Consider the following 24712-nt stretch of genomic DNA (forward strand, 5'->3'; position numbering starts at 1 on the left):
GATAATCCATAAAAAGAGAAGAATCAGAGCACACTTAGACACTTTCATTTCCTGCAAAGCCTCTTGCACCTTGGTCTCCACTGCTGGGGCATGTCCTCAAAAAGATTTGGGGCTCCAAAGAAGAGCCATACCTCACTCACTTCCTGTGTGAAACAGAGAGGCATCAATCTTTACAGGTCTCCCCTCAGCAGCATGGTGAGGAAGCAGTAGATAAGCTGGAGGAGTGTCTGCCCAGGGGAGCCTGAGACACCCTCGCATGGTCCCCCAAACCCAGGAAGGCTGGGGAAACAGCAGAATGCTTTCCTGCTTTCCTGAGAGGCCAAGTGATGGGGACAGGCCGCTAGTAGAGAGCTGGACCTAAGAGACTTTGTGGTTAGGAGTAAACAGGACACACAAGTACCCATGACCTCAGGCCAGATGGGAAAGAGGTTATTTCAAAGGATGCCATTGAGGGAAGATAGGATCAGGGATCAAAGTCCCTCTGTGATACCTTATAATTACCTAAATACCCTGAACAGGGTCAAAGTGCATCAGATATCAGGGTAATAGAACATAAAAATAGTAAGTAAGTCAGTTGTAGAAAAATGAAATGCATTTTAAAACCCTGCACTTATGGTCTGAGATTCTTACTTGCTACACATATTTTTCATAGGTGCAAATATTTGAGATTAGATAGTTCCTTAGAGCTAATCAAACACCTGGAAAAAATGTGATTTAAGAATGAAAACTCTTCTGTTTGTTTGTTTTCACATTTCACTAATAGTTGAACTGGTGTCTGCCTCCTGAGATACATTCCTTTGTAGAGAAGTTATTTTTTAGACTCGGCATATCTTTAGAAGTGGAACCCTCTCTTTAAATGAAATATGAAGAACCTTGATAAACAAACAATTAGGTGGGAGCCCTCCCTCATTATCTTCCTTTTACCCAGAGATGGTCCTGGAGACACCCCCCCCCCCAACTTCCGGCAGACACAATTATAATCCTAGTGACTTGTGCACACCCTGGAAAACCACCCCTTGTTCAGACTGTTCTAGTTTTGATGGCCTCATAAATAAGAAACAAAATGGTGACATTGGTCGCACTTAGCCAGCTGGTCCTTAGTTTACCTGTCTGTAAAGTGAGCAGAATGAACTAGCTCAAAGGTGTAACTATCATTAGAATCTCCAAAAGTGGCTCTAAGGATGTCTAAGCCTGCTTCCCCTCCCCCTGCTCAGATTTGTCTGGAGTGGGGCCCAGGAACCTGTATGTTTAAAACTACCCCTTCCCCGACCTCATCCTAATATGCAGCCAACACAAGAACATGGAGGAAGATGATCTTTGAGGATTGATGTTGATAATAAAATTCCTGTACAGGAATTTGGGGAGAAGAGATATCTTCTCATATAAACAGATCTTTAAGCAACTGGAACAATCTACTGATTTACCTTAATTTGATGAGCCAATTGGAAAAAACTCCAGAGGATGAGAGAGTCTTTTGAGGGCTCAGAGGCAGTAGAAATAATACATTTTCAGTTTCACTGCTGTTAAATCAGACAGTAAAGCAGAACAAATTCTATTCTAAGAAAGTAAGAATTTGTTTCCAGCAAAAAAGAGTCCTTGAAATAATTATTTGTCCTTGGCTCTTTGGAAAACAATGGTTTTCCAATGCCAGATGGGGATAGAAGAAGAATGATTTTTATTCATATGAATGTCAATATTGTCTTCAGGAGGTAGGAATGTTAAAAACAATGTTTGAAAATTTTGGAGCCAAGTACCATATAATTAAATTAAATCTCAGCCACAATCTTGGCTTCTTTGAGAAAAGTATTATTCTATTTTTGTTAAATATTTAAAAATTAACCCATAAGGAAATGAAAATCATCATTTTAATCTTGCCTCATATTTGTTTAATAATATCAAATGATTAATTTCCTAATTAAGGAAATGGAATTGATTTTGGAAAGTCATCATGTAGTATTCATGGTTGAAGTGTTCAATATTTCATTATGACATTTAGCCCAGTTTAATAAAAATTCTGCAGTTTTCTAGAAGGGCGTTCCTCAGATGTGTCCTATGGCTGCTATTAAGAGGTTAATAGAGGTCATGCACAAAAAATACTTCTATATTAAAGAAGTTTGGGAAACCCCACATACGTATATATAAGTTTGGGTTTGCATTTCCATACCCTAATTAAAGTTCTTAGAAATTTCCTTTATACTAGGTGCTTTTACCTCAAGACCATTTATAGATAGAATAAAAGGCAAAGACAGATTTTTTTAAAGCTGTTATTCTCAGTCCCACCTCTGTTTATGCAGGGACCATAATAAGGGGAAACCCATCCTAATTTTTGGTTCTCCAAGTGGAGATGTTGACAGATTATACAGTCATTCTCAGCTGGGACTCCTAAGCAGATCAAGGTCTGAGTAGAATGAGGTCCCTCTCAGAATCCTGAGGAGCAAAGATGTAAAGATACAATTTGGGGTCAAGTTATTGATTTTTATCCCTTCATCAGGATGAAGTCTAACATATAATGTAGCAGCTATCCTGTCCAAAATGGTGGTCACTAGCAACATGGACCTATTTCAATTTAAATGTAATTAATTAAAATTTAATAAAATTTAAAATTCAGCTCCATGGATGAATGCATTTAAAATTTAAATTTAAAATTGTCAATAGTCACAGATGAACATTTCCATCATCAACAAAAGTTATACTGGAAACATAGGTCTAGAATACTGGTCCCAGCCACTGAACCCTAACTCGAATTCTGTACTCTCCTGTTTGTTTGGGGTCTTCCCTGTCCATCTACACTGAGCTCCTTTGTCTTGACAATTGGTTTTTATTTTATATTTCACAATATTTTCTCTCTAGGTACTATTTCAGTACTTACCTTAGTGTTTCAATTTTTTACTTTCATGATTCTGAGAAGTGAGCTGTCTCAACTGGTGGTTCTTCCTCTTCACTAGGATGCCTGAGGTGACTGCGGTCAGCCAGGAGCCTCACATGAGCCTGGAATGTCCAAGATGATTTCACCTACATGTTGGGCACCTCAGCAGAGAGTGACTGGGAGCTGCTGGGGTCTCTCTTCCTCTCCAACAATTACGGTTCAATTCTTGTTTTACTCTACAAGTGAAAGGAGAAGCTGCCAGAACTCTTAGGTACAGGGCCTAGAACTTGCCCACCATTGTTTCTGTCACATTTTATAGGTCACAGCAAATCACAAGGCCAACTGGAGTCAAGGGGAGGGGAAACAGTCTTCAATGCTTAATGGGAGATAATCAATAACACTGTCCAACCCCCTTTTTGATCATCACATAAGACAGTTCTTGAAGATAAAATATAACAGAACTGTATAGTGAATAACAAACTTTTACTTTACAGTTTGTAGAAATATATATTCATAAATAATATTTCCACAGCATTTAGGAACCAGAGGTGAAGCCATTATAACTGCTGCGGTAAGGGTCCTAAGTGCAACAACTAAGACTGGGTGCAGCCAAATAAACAAACAAATAAATATTAAAAAAAAAAAACCCACAAAACTATTGTGGTAAGAAAGGTTACAGGTGAGGAGGAGTGTGAAATGATTTTCCTTCAAACCCATTCCTTCCCTTAGAGAGTCACAGTGCTCGTGAATGTACTAAAAAATCTGAGCTGTCCTGCAGAAAAGAAGCTGGTTTGCAAAGGGAATTTGGACTTATCTCCCTTCATATTTACCCATCATGGGATGATTTCCCCACTTTCCCTTGAGAGGCTTAACAGAAATTCTCAGTTGGGCAGTTCATAAGTAAAAGAAATATGTGATGCTAGAACACATTCATAAGTTAAAGATGCAATTGAAAACCAAGACTTCATATTATACAAATAATATTTTCCACAATTAGAATTAGTAACTTCCAGAATGTGTATGTGGAGATAGGTAAGGGTCCAGAATACTGTAAACTTGTGAGAATATACACTTAAACAATATTAGATGGCATTTTACAATACTTATCAAAATTTAGAAGGCATACTATTGAACTCAGCATTTTCACTTATACGAATTTACCCTCATTCCAATAAATCCTTAGTCAAGTCACTCCCTTAACACACTCCATGTATTTAACAACCTTTTTGTCTCTTGAAGAAGAAGAAAAATATGAAACTGTGAGATAACAATTGTTCACAAATAGGATGTATTGGGAAGAACATGCTTCTTTCTTAGCAAAAAAAAAAAAACCCACTTCATGTTATTGCCACAAATTGTCTGGGTAAAGACTGCAGAGTTTGTGGAAAATCTTTGTTTAGTAAACAGATCCAGAATGCTGAACTATTACTTTAACAATTAGGATAAGGGAGTTGGGATACCCCCAATGATTTCTACTTCAGAGAAGGTAATTAAAGGAATCAAAACTTACTTGCCCTTTGAAGATGTCATTCACTTGGAGACAAAACCCTCCATGATCATCTTGGTAAAACACAGTGAGTCCAGACAACTCAGATATTTGAAAGACTTCTGCTCACTGGCAGCGGACTGAAGTCAATGTGGGGACATATGAATATCGACTAAATTTGCTTTGAGTAGAGATTAAAGGTGCTATATAGTAACTGTTTTTAACTGACTTCTCGGTCTCTTGGATCCCTTGAAATTTACGTCTCATTACTTATTATAACCAAAATTAGGACATGCTTAGAAGGTAATCTTGATTTTCAAGCACCTCATTCAATTTGACAGTGATAGACTTTATTTTCTTGGGCTCCAAAATCACTGCAGATGGTGACTGCAGCCATGAAATTAAAAGATGCTTGCTCCTTGGAAGAAAAAGCTATGACCAACCTAGACAGCATATTAAAAAGCAGAGACATTACCTTACCGACAAAGGTCCCTATAGTCAAAGCTATGACTTTTCCAGTAGTCATGTATGGATGTGAGAGTTGGACCATAAGAAACAGGACAGCTAAGCCTCCGGGCAGCAACTATTGAACCAGAGCTGGGGAGCTTCAATTACTGAGCCCACGTGCTGCAACTACTGGAGCCCACGTGCCCAGAGCCTGTGATTTACAACAGAGAAACCACTGCAATGAGAAGCCCTTGCACTGCAAATAGAGAAGAGCAACTAGAGTCACACAACTACAGTCTTTGCACAACAGCAAAGACCAAAAAAAAAAAAAAAAAGCCATAAATAAATAATGAAAATATAGAATTATATATATATTTATGTGGAAATATGTGTAAGCTATGTTAAGTGAAAAAGAAAAGGGACAGAGAAATTTGCAAAATATACATTCATCCAAGCAAAAAAATAAAATACATGTGTGCTTTTGAATATAGAGAGAAAATTTCTGATAAGGACTATGTAAGAAACTAACAGTGGTCATCTATAGGCGAGGGCTTCCCAGATGGCGCAGTGGTTAAAGACTGCCTGCCAATGCAGGAGACACAAGAGACTCGGGTTGATCCCTGAGTCATGAAGATCCCTTGGAGAAGGAAATACCAACCCATTCTAGTATTCTTGCCTGGAAACTTCTATAGACAGAGAAGCCTGACAGGCTACAGTCCATGGGGTTGCAAAGAGTCAGACACGACTGACTGACTAAGCACACATCTATAGGAAGGGCATGGGATGTTAACAGCGGAATTAACTATGCTTTTCTTATTATTTGATCTTAAAAAATAATACAAGCAAGCCTACTTTTATAATTTTTAAAAAATAATTAAATGGCAAATAAAATAATTATCAAGGAAAAGAAAAAAAAATTAGCATGTTCTCAAACAATTCCATATGAATGTAGTTAAATGATCTTTTTAATCTGAAGCACATGGCAATCAATAGTTTTATGATACAAGAAAGAATACAGGGTTTGGAGCCAGACGGACCTATGATTAAATGCCAGCTGTTGGACTCAATTGAGCAACTAAACAACAACACCTAGCACTTAGAGTAGCGCTTCGGACAGGTCATTTACACTTTCAGACACTCAGTTTTCACATCTGTCAAACGCATATAACCATGCCTTCCTTACAGGGACATATATAAGGAAATTTGTCATGGGAACTGGCTTATACAGTTATGGAAGCAGCATGATCTGCTGTCTGTAAACTGGATAACCAGGTAAGTTAGAGGTATAATTCAGTCCAAGTCAGAAAGCCTGAGAACCAGGGGAGCCCATGGTGTCAGCCCTAATCCAAAGCCAAAGGCCTGAAAACTGGAGGGCCACTAGTGTAAGTCCCAGAGCCCAAAGGCCAGGCAACCAGGAGCTCTGATGTCTGAAAGAAAGATACATGGATGTCCAAGCTCAAGAGAGAAAGAGGGAATTCATTTATCCTCCTCCCTTTGTCCTATTCATACTCTCAATGGATCAGGTGATGCCCACCCACAGTGGTGAGGGCCAATCTTCTTAACTCAATCTATGGAATCAAATGCTAATCTCTTCCAGAAACACCCTCACAGACACACTCCAGAATAATGTTTTACTAGCTACCTAGGCATCTCTCAGCCCAGTCAGGTTGACACATAAAATTAACCATTATATGAGTTTTCTGATTTCACTCTGAAAATATTCCTACCCACCCATGACTGCATTTCTACATTTTTTTTCCCAAAAATACTTGTTGGCTCATGTTTAGAAAAAGATAGAACAAAAAATCATCTATTAGTGATTTTAAAAAAAATGTAATCTGTGTCTATGTTTGACTAAAGGCCTCTGACAAACTTCCAAGCCAACTTTCCATGGGAAGCCAACCAGCTCTATTTGTTTAGCATGTGATAAATCGTATCCTTGTCAATCATATCTGTATGATATCTTCGTGAGTAACAGGAGAACTTTGTTATCAAAATCTTAAAGGAAATATATTTCTCAGTCTTCTCAGTTTATTCTATGAGCAAATTCTTTTTTTAATATTTAATATTTATTTGGCTGCCCCAGGTCTTAGTTGTCACACATGGGATCTTTAGTGGCAGCATGTGAACCCTTAGTTGTGGCATGTGGGATCTAGTTCCCTGACCAGGGATCGAACCTGGGCCCCTTGCATTGGGAGCAAGGAGTCTTAGTCACTGGACCACCAGGGAAGTCCCTATAAGCAAATTTTATAAAATGTAAAACAGCCCATAATCCTTTTAGCCTGTATTGCTAGTAGATATCACTACATCCAACAAATTTAGCAATGATTCCTTAAGATCACCCAATGCACAGGCTATATTCAACTGTCCCTGGTTTCTTAAAATACCCCCAGGTGTGGATGTGTCTGGTGGTGAAAGTAAAGTCCAATGTTGTAAAGAACAATACTGCATAAGAACCTGGAATGTTAGGTCCATGAATCAAGGTAAATTAGATGTGGTCAAACAGGAGTTGGCAAAGTGAATAACAACATTCTGGGAATCAGCGAACTAAAATGGATGGGAATGGATGAATTTAATTTAGATGAGCATTATATCTGCTACTACGGGCAAGAATCGCTTAGAAGAAATGGAGTAACCCTCATAGTCAACAGGAGTCTAAAATGCAGTACTTCAGTGCAATCTCAAAAATGACAGAATGATCTTTGTTCATCTCCAAGGCAAACCAACATCACAGTAATCCAAGTCTGTGCCCCAACTGCTAATGCCAAAGAAGCAGAAGCTGAATGATTCTATAGAGACCTACAAGAAATTCCAGAACTAACACCAAAAAATATATGTCCTTTTCATCACAGGGAACTGGAATGCAAAAAGTAGGATGTCAAGAGATACCTGGAGTAACAGGCAAGTTTGGCCTTGGAGTACAAAATGAAGCAGGGCAAAGGCTAACAGACTTTTGCCAAGAGAGTGCACTGGTCACAGCAAACACCATCTTCCAAGAACACAAGAGATGTCTCTACACATGGACATCACCAGATGGTCAATACCAAAATCAGATTGATTATATTATTTGCAGCAGAAGATGGAGAAGCTTTATACAGTCAACAAAAACAAGACCTGGAGCTGACTGTGGCTCAGCTCATGAGCTCTTTAGTGCAAAATTTGGACTCAAATTGAAGAAAGTAGGGAAAATCACTAGGCTATTCAGATACGGGCCTAAATGAAATCCTTATTATTATACAGTGGAGGTGATGAATTGATTCAGTTGACTAGATCTGGTAGACAGAGTGCCTAAAGAATTATGGACAGAGGTTCATAACATTGTACAGGAGATGGTGACAAAAACCATCCCCAAGGAAAAGAAATGCAAAAAGGCAAAGTGGTTGTCTGAGGAGGCCTGACAAATAGTTGAGAAAAGAGGAAAAGTAAAAGGCAAAAGAGAAAGGAAAAGATATAACCAACTGAATACAGAGTTACAGAGAATGGAAAGGAGAGATAAGAAAGCCTTCTAAAGTAAACAATGCAAAGAAATAGAGAAAAATAATAGAATGGGAAAGACTAGCAATCTCTTCAAGAAAATTAGAGATACCAAAGGGACATTTCATGCAAAGATGGGCACAATAAATGACAGAAATGGCAAGGACCCAACAGAAGCAGAAGGGATTAAGAAGAGGTAGCAAGAATACACAGAAGAACTGTACAAAAAAGATCTTAATGACTTGGATAACCACGATGGTGTAGTCTCTCACCCAGCCAAACATTCTGAAGTGTGAAGTCAAGTGGGCCTTAGGAAGTATTACTACAAGCAAAGCTAGTGGAGGTGATGGAATTCCAGCTGAACTATTTCAAATTCTAAGAGATGATGCTGTTAAAGTGCTGCACTCAACAAGCCAGCAAATCTGGAAAATTCAGCTGTAGCCACAGGACTGGAAGAGGTCAGTTTTCATTCCAATCCCAAAGAAAGACAATGCCAAAGAATGTTTAGATTACCGAACAACTGCACTCATTTCACATGCTAGCAAGATTATGCTCAAAATTCTTCAAGCTAGGCTTCAGCAGTATGTGAATCAAGAACTTACAGCTGTACAAGCTAGGTTTAGAAAAGGCAGAGGAACCAGAGATCAAATTGCCAACATCCTCTGGATCATAGAAAAAGCAAGGAAATTTTTAAAAAATCTACTTCTGCTTCATTGACTACATTAAAGCTTTTGACTGTGTGGATCACAACAAACTGTGGAAAATTCTTAAAGAGATAGGAATACTTGACCACCTTACCTGCCCCCTAGAAACCTGTGTGCAGAACAAGAAGCAACAGTTAGTACTGGACAGGCTGGGAAAGGAGTACATCAAGGCTATATTTTGTCACCCTGCTTATTTAACTGATATGCAGAGTATATCATGAGAAATGCTGGCCTGGATGAATCACAAGCTGGAATCAAGATAGTTGGGAGAAATATCAACAATCTCAGATATGCAGATGACACCACTTTAATGGAAAAAAAGTGAAGAGGAATTTAAGAGCCTCTTGATGAAGGTGAAAGAGGAAGAGTGAAAAAGTTGGTTTAAAACTCAACATTCAAAAAACTAAGATCATGGCATCTGGTCCCATCACTTGATGTCAAATAGATGGGGAAAAAATGGAAAGAGGGACAGATTTTATTTTCTCAGGCTCCAAAATCTCTGCAGATAATGGCAGAGATAGTCTTTTAAGATGTTTAAGTCTTTTAAGACTTATCCTTGTAAGAAAAGCTATGACAGAACTATACAGGGTATTAAAAAGCTGAGACATCACTTTACTGATAAAGGTTCATATAGTCAAAGCTATGATTTTTCCAGGAGTCATGTATGGATGTGAGAGTTGGACCATAAAGAAGACTGAGTGCTGAAAAATTGATGCTTTCAAATTGCGGTGCTGGAGAAGACTCTTGAGAGTCCCTTGGAAAGCAAGGAGATCAAACCAGTCAATCTTAAAGGAAATCAGTCCTGAATATTCATTGGAAAGACTGATGCTGAAGCTGATGCTCCAGTACTTCGGCCACCTCATGCAAAGAGCCTGTTTATCGGAAAAGACCCTGATGGTGGGGAAGATTGAGGGCAAGAGGAAAAGGGGGTGACAGAGGATAAGATGGTTGGATGGCATCACGGACACGATGGACATGACTTTGAGCAAACTCTGGGAGATAGTGAAGGACAGGGAAGCCTTGTTTGCTGAAGCCCATGGGGTTGCAAAGAGAAGTACACGGCTTGGTGACTGAACAACAGTAACAGCCTATGTTCAAATATCCTTGGTGTCTTAAAATACATTTTCCTATCACATTACAAGCAAGTTCTGCATAATATATTTGGCTATAAGTCTCTTAAATATACAAAGCAAAACTTTGTGGGTGGGGTGGGAGTTACAGTGTGCAAATGAGTAGTGAACTCCACATTCATTTTTTCAACTCTAACATAAAACTGTTCTATCCTAACACATTGTTACTTTAATATATGTATAAAGAAGTATTACTGTTTGTAAAGCTGCTGTTTGCTTAAAAATAAAACTGTCATTTAAGTATTTTCTGTATGTTGTGCCAACAAGGTAGAACATTAACTTATCCGTTTAAACACTTTTTCTTTTTTAAATTTTTAAAAAATTTTTGTGAAGTAATTTATTTTCTTCCTCCTGCCTTGTTCCTTCCAAACTTTACACACTTCCCAGAATCAACCAAACTGTTTGCCTAATCTTAAGTCTGAATCCTAATTAATGATAAAAACTTAAACCTTTGTTGGCACATCACACTTTAAAAGGATTTGTATTATTTTGTAATTTAATTTCTAAATATACCACATGAATTTATAATTTAATGTCTTAACTGTAATGCTCTAATTAAAAGCTAGCAAAATTATTGTGAATTATAACATGAAGGGATTTTCATCTTGTCCCCTTCTGTATGAAGGATGATTGTTATATCACATTTTAGAGGGTAATAACAGCTTTTTTTGCACTATGTAAATACTAGTGGAGATTCTTCTGTAACTAATAAAATGATTATTGAAAGGTAAAAAAAAAAAACAAAGCAAAACTTATAGACTTAAAAGTAGGAATATCCAAGTCTACAAAGATAATGGGAGAATTTATATACTTTTTTGCTAGGTGACAAAACAAGCAGTCAAAAATTCATCTTTGATAATGTTGGTAGGAATGTAAATTGCTATAGCCATTCTGGAAAACAATTCTTCAAAGAATTAACAACTCTTTGATCCAGAAATCCCACTCTTATATATATTCAAAGGAAAAGAAATCACAAGTGATATTTGCACTACCATCTTTATTGCAGCATTCCTCACACTAAGCTAAAATATGAAAGCAACCTAAGTGTCCATCAATGAATGTTTGGATAAAGAAGATGTATATATACAATGGAATCTTATTCATCATGAGAACGAAGGAAATACTATAATTTGTGACAACCTGGATGAGTCTAGAGGGCATTCTGCTAAGTAAAATATGCCAGACAGAGAAAGACAAATAATATATGGAATCACTTTATATGTGGTTAAAAAAATCAAACTTATAAGAGACAGAGGGTAGAATAGTGTTTGCCAGGAGCTGGGGGTGGGAGAAATGAGGATATCTTGATACAATGGTACATACATCCATTTATAAGATGAATAAAATCTGAGGATCTAAATATACAGCATAGTGGCTATAGCTAACAATACTGTATTATATTCTTGAAATCTGCTAAGATTGTAGATTGTAGGCATTGTAGATTGTAAGCTAAGGTTGTAGATTGTAGGCATTCTCACCAAAAAAAAAAAAAATGTAAGGTGAAAATATCATTAAAGGTAAAGAAGAATTAACCTAACGGACATATGCAGAACATTCTACCTGACAGTGAGAGAATTCACATTCTTCCAGGTGTACGTGGAACAAACCTTGATTAATCCCATGCTGGATCATAAAGCAAGCCTCTACAAATTTGACAAGACTAAAATTGATCATGGCAGGATTAAACCAGAAATCAATAATAGGAAGAAAATTAGAAAATAACACCAATTTCTGGAGATTAATCACATACTCGTATATAATTTATGAGTCAAAGATGTCACAATGGAAGTATCTGAAACATAATAACAAGGGAGAATACTTTAACAAACTTGGGAAGGACATTTCTTGAACTGAGAAGAAAAAGCATTAATTTATAATGGAAGCATTGTAAAACTGAGCTACATTAAAATTACACATTAAATAAGTAGTTTCTTATGGGAAGAGGGTAAAGTTAGTGAATTAGAAGGAATACAAAGAAAACTACTTAAGGAGTGGGGTTGGTAATGTTCTATTCCTTGATTTGGTTAGTATTTATTAGTTAGTATTAATTCATCAAGCCATAAATTTATGACATATTCTTTTCTGTATGTATATGAATATTTGCCAAAAATTATTGTAAAATATAAAGTTCTTAAGCATAAAAATAACCCTCCAAAAAGCAATTCCTTTAAAGATAAAAAAACATAAAACTAAAACTAGATAAAAGTCTAAAGGCAACTTAGAGACTTACTCTGTATTAAAAGATTAGGATTCAATAATGTTATGTCAAAGATATTTGACATTTAAATACAGGATATTCTCCATTTAAAATTTTATGTGGAGAAGCCATGACCTAAAATGAACATGGATACGTTTTTCCACTTAATTTTTTTATTGTGGAAAAATGCACATAGAAGTATATGTAAGGAGATCACATCAAAACCTATGAAATATTGCAACAAAAGCTATACTAAAAACTGAGCGTATCAGCCTTTAATGCTTGCATCAATAAGGAAGAAATAACAAAAAAGGGTGCATTTTTAGTATATCTCTTAAGAACACTGAAAATATCAATAAAATATACTGAAAGAGCTAGAAATATGGAATTTAAAGACAGGAGACAAGAAAGTTAATAAAACAAAACAAGAGAGATAATAATGCTCTCAAAATACAGAAGAGTAACAAACTTAGACTCTTCTTGAGTCTGATTGAGAAAAAATAGAGCAGTCCCAGGGGTCTTTCAGCCAGTCACCCCGGGATGTGGCCCCTCTCACCAGGGGGCACCATTCCTGGGTCCTGCAGGCTGCAAAACCACCCACGCCAGGAACTGGACCTGCCTACCAGCGGGCCAGAACCAGCCAAGGACACCCCAGGCTATGCAGGAAACTGCCAGGCCCAGCCCTGCCCACTAGCAGGTCAGCAGCTGGTCCCACCACAACAGAAGGACCTAGGGGCCACCCCCAGAGCATACAGCTCTGGTTACCAGCATATTGCTGAGCTTCATAGGAAGTCTCCCACAGGAGGCCACTTCTCCAAGATCTAAAACCATAACCTACTCACTTAATACATAGAAATAAACACAGAGAATTGGGGAAAATGAGGGGATGGAGAAATACACTCTAAACGAGGGAACAAGACAAAACCTCAGAAAGAGAACTAAACAAAGTGGAGATAAGCAATCAACCTGATAAATGGTTTAAGGTAATGATTGTAAAAATTGCTCAACAAACTAAGGAGAAGAGTGGATGAACACAGTGAGAATTTAACAGGGTCAGAAAATACAACGAAGAACCAAATGAAGCGGAAGAATACAGTAAGTAAAATAAAAAATACACTGGAAGAAATGAAGGGTAGATTAGAGGAACAGATCAGCAAACTGGAAGACAGACTAGTAAAAATCACTCAAGCTGAACAGAAAAAAGAAAAAAAAAAACTAAAATGAATTTAAGATAGCTCTGGGACAACATCAGGCATACTAACCCTCACATTATAGAGGTCCTAGAAGGAGAGTAGAGAAAGAAAGGGGAAGAGAACTTATCTGAAGAAATAATAGCTGAAAACTTCCCTAACCTGAAAAAGGAAATGGATATCCAGGTCTAGAAAGTGAAGAGTCTCAAACAAGATGAATTTAAAGAGATCCACACCAAAACACAATGAAATTAAAATGGCAAAAATTAAAGATAAAGAGCATATGTTAAAAGCAGCAAGAGGAAAGCAACTAGTTAAGTAGAAGGAAACTTCCTTAAGATTACCAGCTGACTTTTCAGCAGGCCAAATAAACAATCTAAACTTACACCTAAAGGAACTAGAAAAAGAAGAACAAACAAAACTCAAAGTTAGTAGAAGAAAGGACATAATAAAGATCAGAGCAGAAATAAATGAAATAGCTACTAAATAAGCAACAGAAGAGGTCAATGAAACTAACAGCTGGTTCTCTGAAAAGACAAAATTGATAAACCTTTAGTCAGGCTCATCAAGAAAAAAAGAGAGAGGATCCAACTAAATAAAACCAGAAATGACAGAAGAGAAGTTACAACTGACATCACAGAAATACAAAGACTAAAACAGTTTATTACAAATAATTATATACCAATAAAATGGGCAACCTAGAAGAAAGGGATACATCTTTAGAAATACACAATTTTCCAAGACTGAATGAGGAAGAAATAGAAAATATGAGCAGACTGACTAAAATATGAGCAGGAGTGAAACTGAATCATTAATTTAAAAACCCCCAACAAATGAAAGTGCAAATCTTCTGGCTTCACAGATGAATTCTACTAAATATTTAAAGAAGAGTTAACACCTAGCCTCAAACTATTCCCCCCAAAATTGAAGAAGAAATGCTTCTTAACACATTCCACGAGGCCAGCATCACCCTGATACCAAACCAGACAAAGACCCAACTTCCTCCCCAAAAAAGAAAATTATAGACCAAAATCACTGATGAAATAGATTTAAAACTCCTCAACAAAACTCTAGCAAACCAAATTCAACAACACTTCAAAAGGATCATATACCAAGATCAAGTGGGATTCATCCCAGGTTTGGTTCTTCTGCAAATCAATGTGATGAAGTGAAAGTCGCTCAGTCGTGTCCAACTCTTTGCGATCCAATGGACCATACAATCCATGAAATTCTCCAGGTCAGAATACTGGAGGGGGTAGCCTTTCCCTTCTCCAGGGGATCTTCCCAACCCAGGGATCAAACCCAGGTCTCCTGCGTTGCAGGTGGATTCTTTACCAGCTGAGCCACAAGGGAAGCCACAAGGGAAGATACATCTATTTAACAAGTTAAAGAATCTCAATGATCAGAAAGAGCTTCTGATAAAAATTCAACACCCTTTTTAAAAATAAAAACTCTCCAGAAAGTGGGTATAGAATAAAATACCTCAAAACAATAAAGGTCATATATGACAAACCAACAGCTGAGACCATACTCAATGATGAAAAGCAGACAGCATTTACTCAAAGATCAAGAACAAGAGAAGGATGTATGCTCTTGCCACTTTTACTCAACATAGTATTGGAAGTTCTAGCCACAGCAATCAGACAAATAAAAAATAACAGACACCCAATTGTAAAGGAAGACAATTTGCAGGTAACATATATATAGAAAATTCTAAAGATGTCAACAAAAACTATTAGAACTAATAAATGATTCAGTAAAGTTTCAGACAAATAGATGGCAAATAAATGGGGAAACAACGAAAACAGTGAGAGACTTTATTTTTTGGGGCTCCAAAATCACTGCAGATGGTGACTGCAGCCATGACATTAAAAGATGCTTGCTCCTTGGAAGAAAAGCTATGACCAACCTAGACAGCATATTAAAAAGCAGAGACGTTACTTTGCCAACCAAGGTCCCTCTAGTCAGAGCTATGGTTTTTCCAGTGGTCATGTATGGCTGCGAGAGTTGGATTATAAACAAAGCTGAGCGCAAAAGAACTGTTGCTTTTGAATGGTGGTATTGGAGAAGACTCTTGAGAGTCCCTTGGACTGCAAGGAGATCCAACCAGTCCATCCTAAAGGAAATCAGTACCGAATATTCATTGGAAGGACTGATGCTGAAAATGAAACTCCAATACTTTGGTCACCTGATGTGAAGAACTGACTCATTGGGAAAGACCCTGATGCTAGGAAAGATTGAAGGTGGGAGGAGAAGGGATCAACAGAGGATGAGATAATTGGATGGCATCACCAACGTGATGGACATGAGTTTGAATAAGCTCCAGGAGTTGTTGATGGACAGGGAAGCCTGGCGTGCTGTAGTCCATTGGGTCGCAAAGAGTTGGACATGACTGAGAGACTGAACTGAACTAAACTGAAAGTTTCAGATTACAAAATTATATACAGAAAGTTGTTGTGTTTCTATACATTAATAGCAAACTATCAGAGATATTAAGAATACAATCCCATTTAAAATTATATCAAAAAGAATAAAATACCTAGGAGATAACCCAACCAAGGAAGTAAAAGCCTTGTACTTAGGTAACCATAAGCCACTGATGAAAGAAACTGAAGACACAGACAAATGGAAAGATACACTGTGCTCAAAAATTTGAAAAGTCATATTGATATTGATAAATATTGATAAAATGTCCATACTACCCAAGGCAACCTATAGATTTAATGTAATTTCTACAAAATACTTTTGCAGAACTACAACAAATAATTCTAAAATTTGCATGGAAACACAGAAGACTCTGAATAGCCAAAACAATCTTGAGAAAAGAAGAACAACGTTGGAGGTATCATGCTCCTTGATTTCAAATTAAACTGCAAAGCTACAATAATCAAAACTCTATTGTACTGGCACAAAAACAGACACATAGATCAACTGAACAGAATAGAGAACCCAGAAATATACTTATCTAATCAATTAATCTATTTCAAAGGAGATAAAAATATATTAATACAATATATAATAATACAATACAATAATATAAAACTATCACAATAATAAAATTATGCTAATAAATATATTAAACAATAAATACCCTCTTCAATAAATAGCATTAGGAAAAACATGACAGTTGATGCAGAAGTAGCAAGCTGAAATACTTTCTCACACCATCTACAAAAATAAACTCAAAATGGGTTAAAGACAAGTGTAAGATGTGAAGCCATAAAACTTTTAGAATAAAACACAGGCAGTATATTCTCAGATGCTGGTCTTACAATATTTTTTTTTAGATATGCCTCTTTGGGCCTGGGAAACAAAAGCAAAAATGAACAAATGGCACTACATCAAACTAAAAGCCTTTTGCACAGTGGAAGAAATTAGCAACAAAACAAAAAGGCAATCTACTGAATGGCAGAAGATATTTGCAAATAATATATCTGATGAGGTTAATATACAAAATATAGAAAGAACTCATGCAACTCAACATCATAAAACAACCTGATTAAGAAATTGGCAGAGGACCTGAATAGGTATTTTTTCAAAGAAGACACATGAAAAGATGCTCAACATCACTAATCATCAGAGAAATGCAAACGAAGGCCACAAGAGGATACCACCTCACACCTGTCAGAATGGCTATTATCAAAAAGACAAGAAATAACAAGTGTTAGTGAGAATATGGAGAAAAGGGAATCTTAGTACACTGTTGATGGAAATGTAAATTGCTACAGTCACTATAGAAGATAGTACAGAGGTGTGTCATAGAACTAAAATAGAATGAATATATGATACAGCAGTTTCACTTGTGAAAACAAAATATTAACTTGAAAGATATATGCACTCCAGTGTTCCTTGTAGCATTATTTATCCAAAATGATAGCCAAGGTATGAAAGCAATCTAAGTGTCCATCAACAGATGAATGGATAAAGGAAATGTGGTATAGATGTTACAAGGGCAGACTACTCAGCCATTAAAAAAATGAAATCTCACCATTTGTAAAAATATGGATGGGTCAAGAAGGTATTATGCTTAGTGAAATAAATCAGACAGAGAAAGATAAATACCACATGATCTTATTTACAGTGGAATCTAAAAAACAAAACAAATAAACAAGCAAAATGGAAACAGATTCAAAGATAGAGTGAACAAATAGGTTTTGCCAGAAAGGAGAGGGCTTGTAAAATCAGTGAAATAGGTGAAGGGGGTTAAGAAGTATAAACCTCTATTTATAAAAAAATAAGTCATGGGGATATAATACACAGCATAAAGAATATGGTCAATGGTATTGCAATAACTTTGTATGGTGACAGATGGTTACTAGACTTATGGAGATCTTTCCATCATGTATGCAAATATCAGATCATTATGTAGTATACCTGAAACTAACATAATATTTCAATATTTCAGTTTAAAAAAGAACAAAAAATAGAACAGATAATACAGGTTTTACTTGATTCTAAGAAGGAATCATAGGATCTGTGATGAGAAAAAAAACTTAGGTGAACCAACGCAGATAACACAGCAGGGGGAAAGTTTTCCTAATCTAAAAGTGAAGACAACCTAGATGGAGTATATTTGGGTCTAGCGAAGGGAAGATTTCTAGGATGTTCTTGAGGTTAGAAAGAGCACCGGGTGTTCAAAATCACTTAGTTTCCATATTTAGGACTAAGCAAATGAGGATCATATGGGGTAGTACTTTGCTTGAATGTATGCATAATATCACAGAATCTGTTTTTCTTTGCCAATAACCACAGGGTGGCAACAACAGGAAAAAGAAGAAACATCTTTTTATCAAGATATATGCTATGGTAATATATTATGTGATATTACATGTAGATATAAACTGGATAAACAAGCCCTGTATAATATCTGTATGCTATTTGAAAGAGAGATTTTTTTTTTGCTTGCTTTGAACTTTTTCAAGCTTTCAACTCAGAGAATTCTACCTGTTTAGCTTATTTCATCATGCAACTTAACACCACATTTGTTAGTCATTTCCTGTGTGTCCAATCTACTATGTGGATAAGTTGGATCTCCAGCAACCAGAAAGTATATGAATAATCTCTGTGAAGCTCTTACTCACTATGCCTTAGTGATTTGAATACTAATTAGTATTTATAAAGTAGGAGGAGAAACAGGAGTTAAGTAGTGGTTGATTTTCATTACCTGATAGTAACAAATATTATCACAATATTATTGCAGAGAATAGCATCCTACTGTCCTTTCATCTTGTCAGTTTAAAGAAAGTGAGTTTTTATCTCATTCTGCTAGGAAAGATTTGAAACAGATAAGGATAATTAAAACAAGGTCTTCAAAAGGTATAAAAATAATAGTGAATAATAATAGTGAAACACTTGATATCTTTTCTAATTGTCACACCCACATACACAAGGGCTTATTCAAAAGATTCAATTGTATATCTACAACTCAAACTTGTTCAGTATGTTAGTCATTATCCTACTCCCATCTCAGAAGGTACACCATGGACCTCTCCATCCTTCCCTCTAAATCTACTCTCCTGCATTTTCTATCTTCATATTCCTTCATTTTCTATGTTCACATTGCACAAACATTGACCCACTTTCCAACAGAAATATGGGAGTCATCTTATCTCTTCAACTTTTGTCACATCCACTAAAACAAAAAGACCTCCTGGGACTTCCCTGGTGGTTCAATGGTTAGGAATCTGCCTGCCAGTGCAGGGGACACGGGTTCAATCCCAGGTCAGGAAGGTCCCACATACCATGAGGCATCCTTGACTATGTACCACAACTACTGAAGCCCGCACTCTAGAGCCTGAGTTCTGCAACCAGAGAAGACACTGCTATGAGAAGCCCATGCACCACAGCTAAAGAGCAGCCCCTGCTTGTTGGAACTAGAGGAGGCCCGTACACAACAGTGAAGACCCAGCACAGTCAGGGGGAAAAAATCTCCCTGTCCTATTGATTCTACCTCCTAAATTATATTTAAATCCCATACCTTCTTCATCTTCACTGCTACCACTTCAGGCCCTCATTCCAACTTTCAGATTCTTATAATAGCCACATAATTTCCTTCTGACTCATCTTGTGCTCTTCTCCAATTTATTTGGTGTGTGCTGGTTTCAATCAATCCTTACAAGATGGAAATCTCACTGCCTCTCTCCCCAGTTTAAAATTCATCATTGTTCCCTATAGTATTTTGGATTAAATATAACATTTTTCATTTGTCTCTAAAGTTATTCATGCTCTGCACTTTGCCTCTCTGCCATATGTACCTGACACAATAGCCAGGCTGAGCTATTATACTTGTATTTAACTGCATACCACACTGTGTATTCTTCTGGGCCCTTGCACACACTGCTGTTGCCTCTCTTGAAGTTTTTTTCCCTCTTTTTTATACTCTCATATCTTTCAAACACTGCCCAAACCTGGCTACGTTGTATTCAACCTTAAAGATACAGCTCAAATGTCACCTTTCCCCAGGAATATGTATGTTTTTGATCTCCCGCCTTCATCAATCTGGGTGATATGGCCTTCTTTGTACTACTCGATGATGAAGGTTGGAAACCCTTTTCTGTGAAGGGCCAAATAATAAATATTTTAGCTTCTGATAGTATCCATGGGATTCTCCAGGCAAGAATACTGGAGTGGGTTGCCATTTCCTTCTCCCAGTAGGCTACACAGTGGACCCTAAAAAGATCCATGTCTTAAAACCAGGGAACCATGAATGTTACTTTATTTGAAAAAAGGACTGTTGCAGATGTAATGGGTTGTGAGATGAAACCATCCTGAACCATCCAGGTGGGGACTAAATTTAATGATGTGTCCTTATAAAAGAAACATAAAGGAGAAGATAGGTAGAAGAGGAGGATGCAATGTGACCATAGAGACAGAGGTTGGAGTGGAGTGATGCCGCCACAAATTAAGCAATGCTGACAGTCACTGGAAGATGGATATGGCAAAAAAAAAAAAAAAGGACAGCTCTGGAACCCCGTGGGGAATGTGGTCCTGTCAACACCTTGACTTTGGATTCTGACCTACACGATGTGACAGGATCAATGTCTATTCAGGCACCCAATTTAGCTAATCCAGGAACACACGTAGCAAGCTGTACAATCTCAGCCACAACGATCCAAGTCTGCCACAGTAGTGTGAACGCAGTCATAGACAATATGTAAGCAAACGGGCATGACTGTGTTCCAGTAAAAACTTTATTCACCAAAACAGATGGTAGGACAGATTTGACCCACAGGTTGTGGATTGGCACTTACAGAGCATGATTATCATACTTGATTATTTCTCCTCTAGAATATCAGCATATTGAAAGCAAGAACTACGACGTGTATCTTAGAATTTCTAACTTAAGAATCTCAAACTTTAATTCCTATAGTGGCCAGGCAGGTGAATTAAGTGAATGAGACAGATTGGATGAAAAAGTGAAAGTGTCACCTAATGATGGCAACATCTGCTAGGATCCTGGCAAATATTGCCACGCTAGTGCATGCTAGTGCTTCCCTCGTAGCCCAATCAGTAAAGAATCCACCTGCAATGTACAAGACCAGCGTTCAATTCCTGGGTTGGGAAGATCCACTGGGGAAGGAAATGGCTACCCACTCCAGGATTCATGCCTGGGAAATTCCATGGACAGAGGAGCCTGGCAGGCTACAGTTTATGGGGTCCAAGAGTCAGACACGACTGAGTACCTAAACCTCACCAGGGCTGCATATCTAGGAGGACCACTATATGAATGGTTAATGATAAATATATATATATATATTGGGTTGGCCAAAAAATTCATTTGGGATTTTCCATAACATGTTGGGCAACCCAATAATTACAAGATAATAGAAGGGATAAATGAAGTAATAATTTTAAAAGTTTAGTCCTAAAGAAGGAAAGAAAAATAGAAAAAAGCAGTAACAAAACAGCCTTAATAGAACATAGATAGCAACATGATATATAAATCAAACTATGTCAGTTATTATTTTAACTGTAAATGAACTAAATACACCAAGTAAAAGTTTATGGTTGTCAGATTGGATTAAACAACAACAATATCTTGTTTAAATTGTCACCCTTTAAGTATAAAGATACAGGAATGTTAACAGTAAAAAAAAAACAAACAAAACATATGCCATGCAAACAATAGACAAAACAAAGGTAGTGTATCTATAGTAAAATCAGATAAAATAGATTTAATGCAAAAAGAATTACCAAATTTGCAGATATAAAGTAAAAAGGATAATTAAGAAACCTCATAATTGTAAAAGGATCAATTCAGCAGGAAGTTATTTACAATCCTGAGTTTTTCTGTACTCCATAACAGAGCTTCAAATATTAAGGGAGAAATGAACAGAATGAAAAGGCTCAGTGAACAGATTCATACTCTTAAAGAAAAACTTCAGCATACTTTATTTAATAGCTCATAAGACAATCTAACAAAAAAAAAACTGTAAAAACAATACCCAATTAACTAACTTGGCCTAACTGGTTTATATAGAATACTGCCTTAAACTATGACAGAATTCACCTTTTCAAGTGAACATGGATTTTTTTACCAAAATCATGAAGAAAATCTCAACAAATCTTAAAAAATCAGTTGATCACAGAGTTGTCTTTACACAAGAGAATCAAGATATAAATCAATAACAAAATATAACTGGCATAATGCCAACTGCTTGGTAATTATATATTTTGCTGTTTTTCAGTTGCTCAGGTGTCTGACTTATTGTGATGCCATGGACTGCAGCAGATTCTTAGCCACTGGACTGCCTGGAAGTCCCAATTAAATATTTTAACACCTATTAATTTGACAATTTGGGTGAAATGCATAAGTTTCTAAAACTATATACATAATTTACCAAAACAGAAGTGGAAAATGTGACTAGCTCAGTGTTTAAGCCAGTATTTGACTAGCTTAGCCATATTTTATCTATTATTTAAAAATCTCTCCCAAAGAAAATTCTAGGCTCACATGGTTTCACTGGTAAATTCTTAGAAAAATTGAAGGGAAAAAAAAATACCATGAATCTTGCACAATTTCGCCTAGAAAACAAAAAGACAACTGTTTCTAATGCAACTCTTATAAGAGCAGTATAACTAGAATTCCAAAATCTGACAAGGACATTGCAAGAAAGAGAATTAACAGAACCAATCTTTCATAAACACAGATGAAAAATCTTTAACAAAATATTAGACAACTGAATCTAGTGATAAATAAGTTGAGCTTATTCTAGGAATGCAATATTGGCTTAACATTTAAAAATTAAACCAATCATATTAATGTAAATAAAAGAAAAAAGATCATATGACCATCTTGATAGATGCAGCAAAACAATTTGACAAAATTTTTCTCTTCCTCATGTATTTTATATTTAAAAACAAAGCCTTCACAAATTTGGAATAAAAGGCAACTTTCTTAAACAATTAAAGAATATTACCAAAACAACAACAACAATAGCAAACATCATACCCACTGGTGAAAAACTGAAAACTTTCCTTCTAGCCTTGGGAATGAGACAAGGATGCCTTTCTTACTATTTATAACTGATATTGTACTGGAGGTCCCAGCACTGTGGTATAGTAAATGAATATATATATATATATATGAATTTGAAAAGAAAAAAAGTTGTCATTATTTATAAATGTATATATATATATATTTATAAATGTATATATATATGAATTTGAAAAGAAAAAAGTTGTCATTATTTATAAATGTATATATATATTTATAAATGTATATATATATATGAATTTGAAAAGAAAAAAAAGTTGTCATTATTTATAGACAACATGATTATATGGTAGAAAATCCAAAAGAATCTATAAATTCTGTGAACTAATATTGAATCTGCAACATTGCTGGATAAAAGGTCATTCTTGAAAAATCATTTGTATTTCTATATATCATTTGCAAATAGAAAATTACATTTTAAAATATATTATTTATAATAGAATATATTGACTACATAAAAATAATTCTCATGAAATAAATATCATAAAATATTGGGTTAGCCAAAAAGTTTGTTTGGGTTTTTGTAAGGTGGTATGAAAAGCCTGAATGAACTTTTTGGCCAACCCAATATTTATAATACCCCCACACTGGAAACCAAAAAAATCCTTGAGGGAAGCTACATATTTAAATACATTTAGAAATAAACATTTCAGAAAGCTTTTAACATTCAGAAATCTCAATATTGTAAAGATGTCAATTTTTCCCAAATAAATCTATAAATTAACACTACCCCAACCAAAATTCTAGCAGGATTTTTTGGGAAAGCTGACAAAGCTGGTTCTAAAATTCATATGGAAATGCAAAGGGCCAAGAATACCTAAGGAAAGTGAAGAAGAAGAGCAAAGCTGAAGATTCATTCTACCTGAGAACAAAACCAATCATAAAGCTATAGTTCATGAGGACCTCATGGGATTGACTTAAAGTTATATAAACTAACCATTGAACTAGTTTAGAGGTCTATACATGAATGGTCATCTGATTCATGACAAAGGCAATAATGCAATGGATGAAAGAACAGTACTCTCAATAAATGATTCTGGACTAATAGGATATGTTAAAACTACATATAGATACACCTCTTCCTATACCATTACTCAAAGGAGAAGGCAATGGCACCCCACTCCAGTACTCTTGCCTGGAAAAATCCCATGGATGAAGGAGCCTGGTGGGCTGCAGTCCATGGGGTCGCAAAGAGTCGGACACAACTGAGCAACTTCACTTTCACTTTTCACTCTCATGCATTGGAGAAGGAAATGGCAACCCACTCCAGTGTTCTTGCCTGGAGAATCCCAGGGATGGCAGAGCCTGGTGGGCTGATGTCTATGGGGTCGCACAGAGTCAGACACGACTGAAGCGACTTGGCAGCAGCAGCAGCAGCGCACCACTACTCAAAAATTAATTCCAGATGGATTGCCAATCTAAATGTGAAAATACAATAAAGCTTTTAGAGGAGAACACAGGAAGACATTCTTCTGATCTTGGAGTAGGTAGAGATTTCTTAAACAAGACATAAAGTGCACTAACACAGATAATAACATCCCTATACACACACACACACACACACACACACATATCTAACAAAGGAATAATATCGAGAATGTGTACAAACTTTTACTAATCAATAAGACAGACAACCCAAGAGAAAACTGAAAAAAAAAATCGGGACACGTCATGAGAGGATATCCAAGTATCCTAAAATCGTGTGAAAAGGTACTTCAATCC

The 24712-nt window shown here is 36.4% G+C and overlaps 1 long non-coding RNA gene across 1 annotated transcript in view; it reads right to left on the reverse strand.

The window, feature by feature from the left end:
• Positions 1–24712, reverse strand: part of LOC139036051 (uncharacterized) — a 52859-nt gene that overhangs the window by 23525 nt on the left and 4622 nt on the right. The window contains exon 2 of the long non-coding RNA XR_011488768.1: positions 2870–3102. This is a non-coding gene — a long non-coding RNA (uncharacterized lncRNA). The remainder of the gene's footprint in view (positions 1–2869; positions 3103–24712) is intronic.

Source organism: Odocoileus virginianus, chromosome 7, assembly GCF_023699985.2.
Source record: "Odocoileus virginianus isolate 20LAN1187 ecotype Illinois chromosome 7, Ovbor_1.2, whole genome shotgun sequence".
NCBI lineage: Eukaryota > Metazoa > Chordata > Mammalia > Artiodactyla > Cervidae > Odocoileus > Odocoileus virginianus.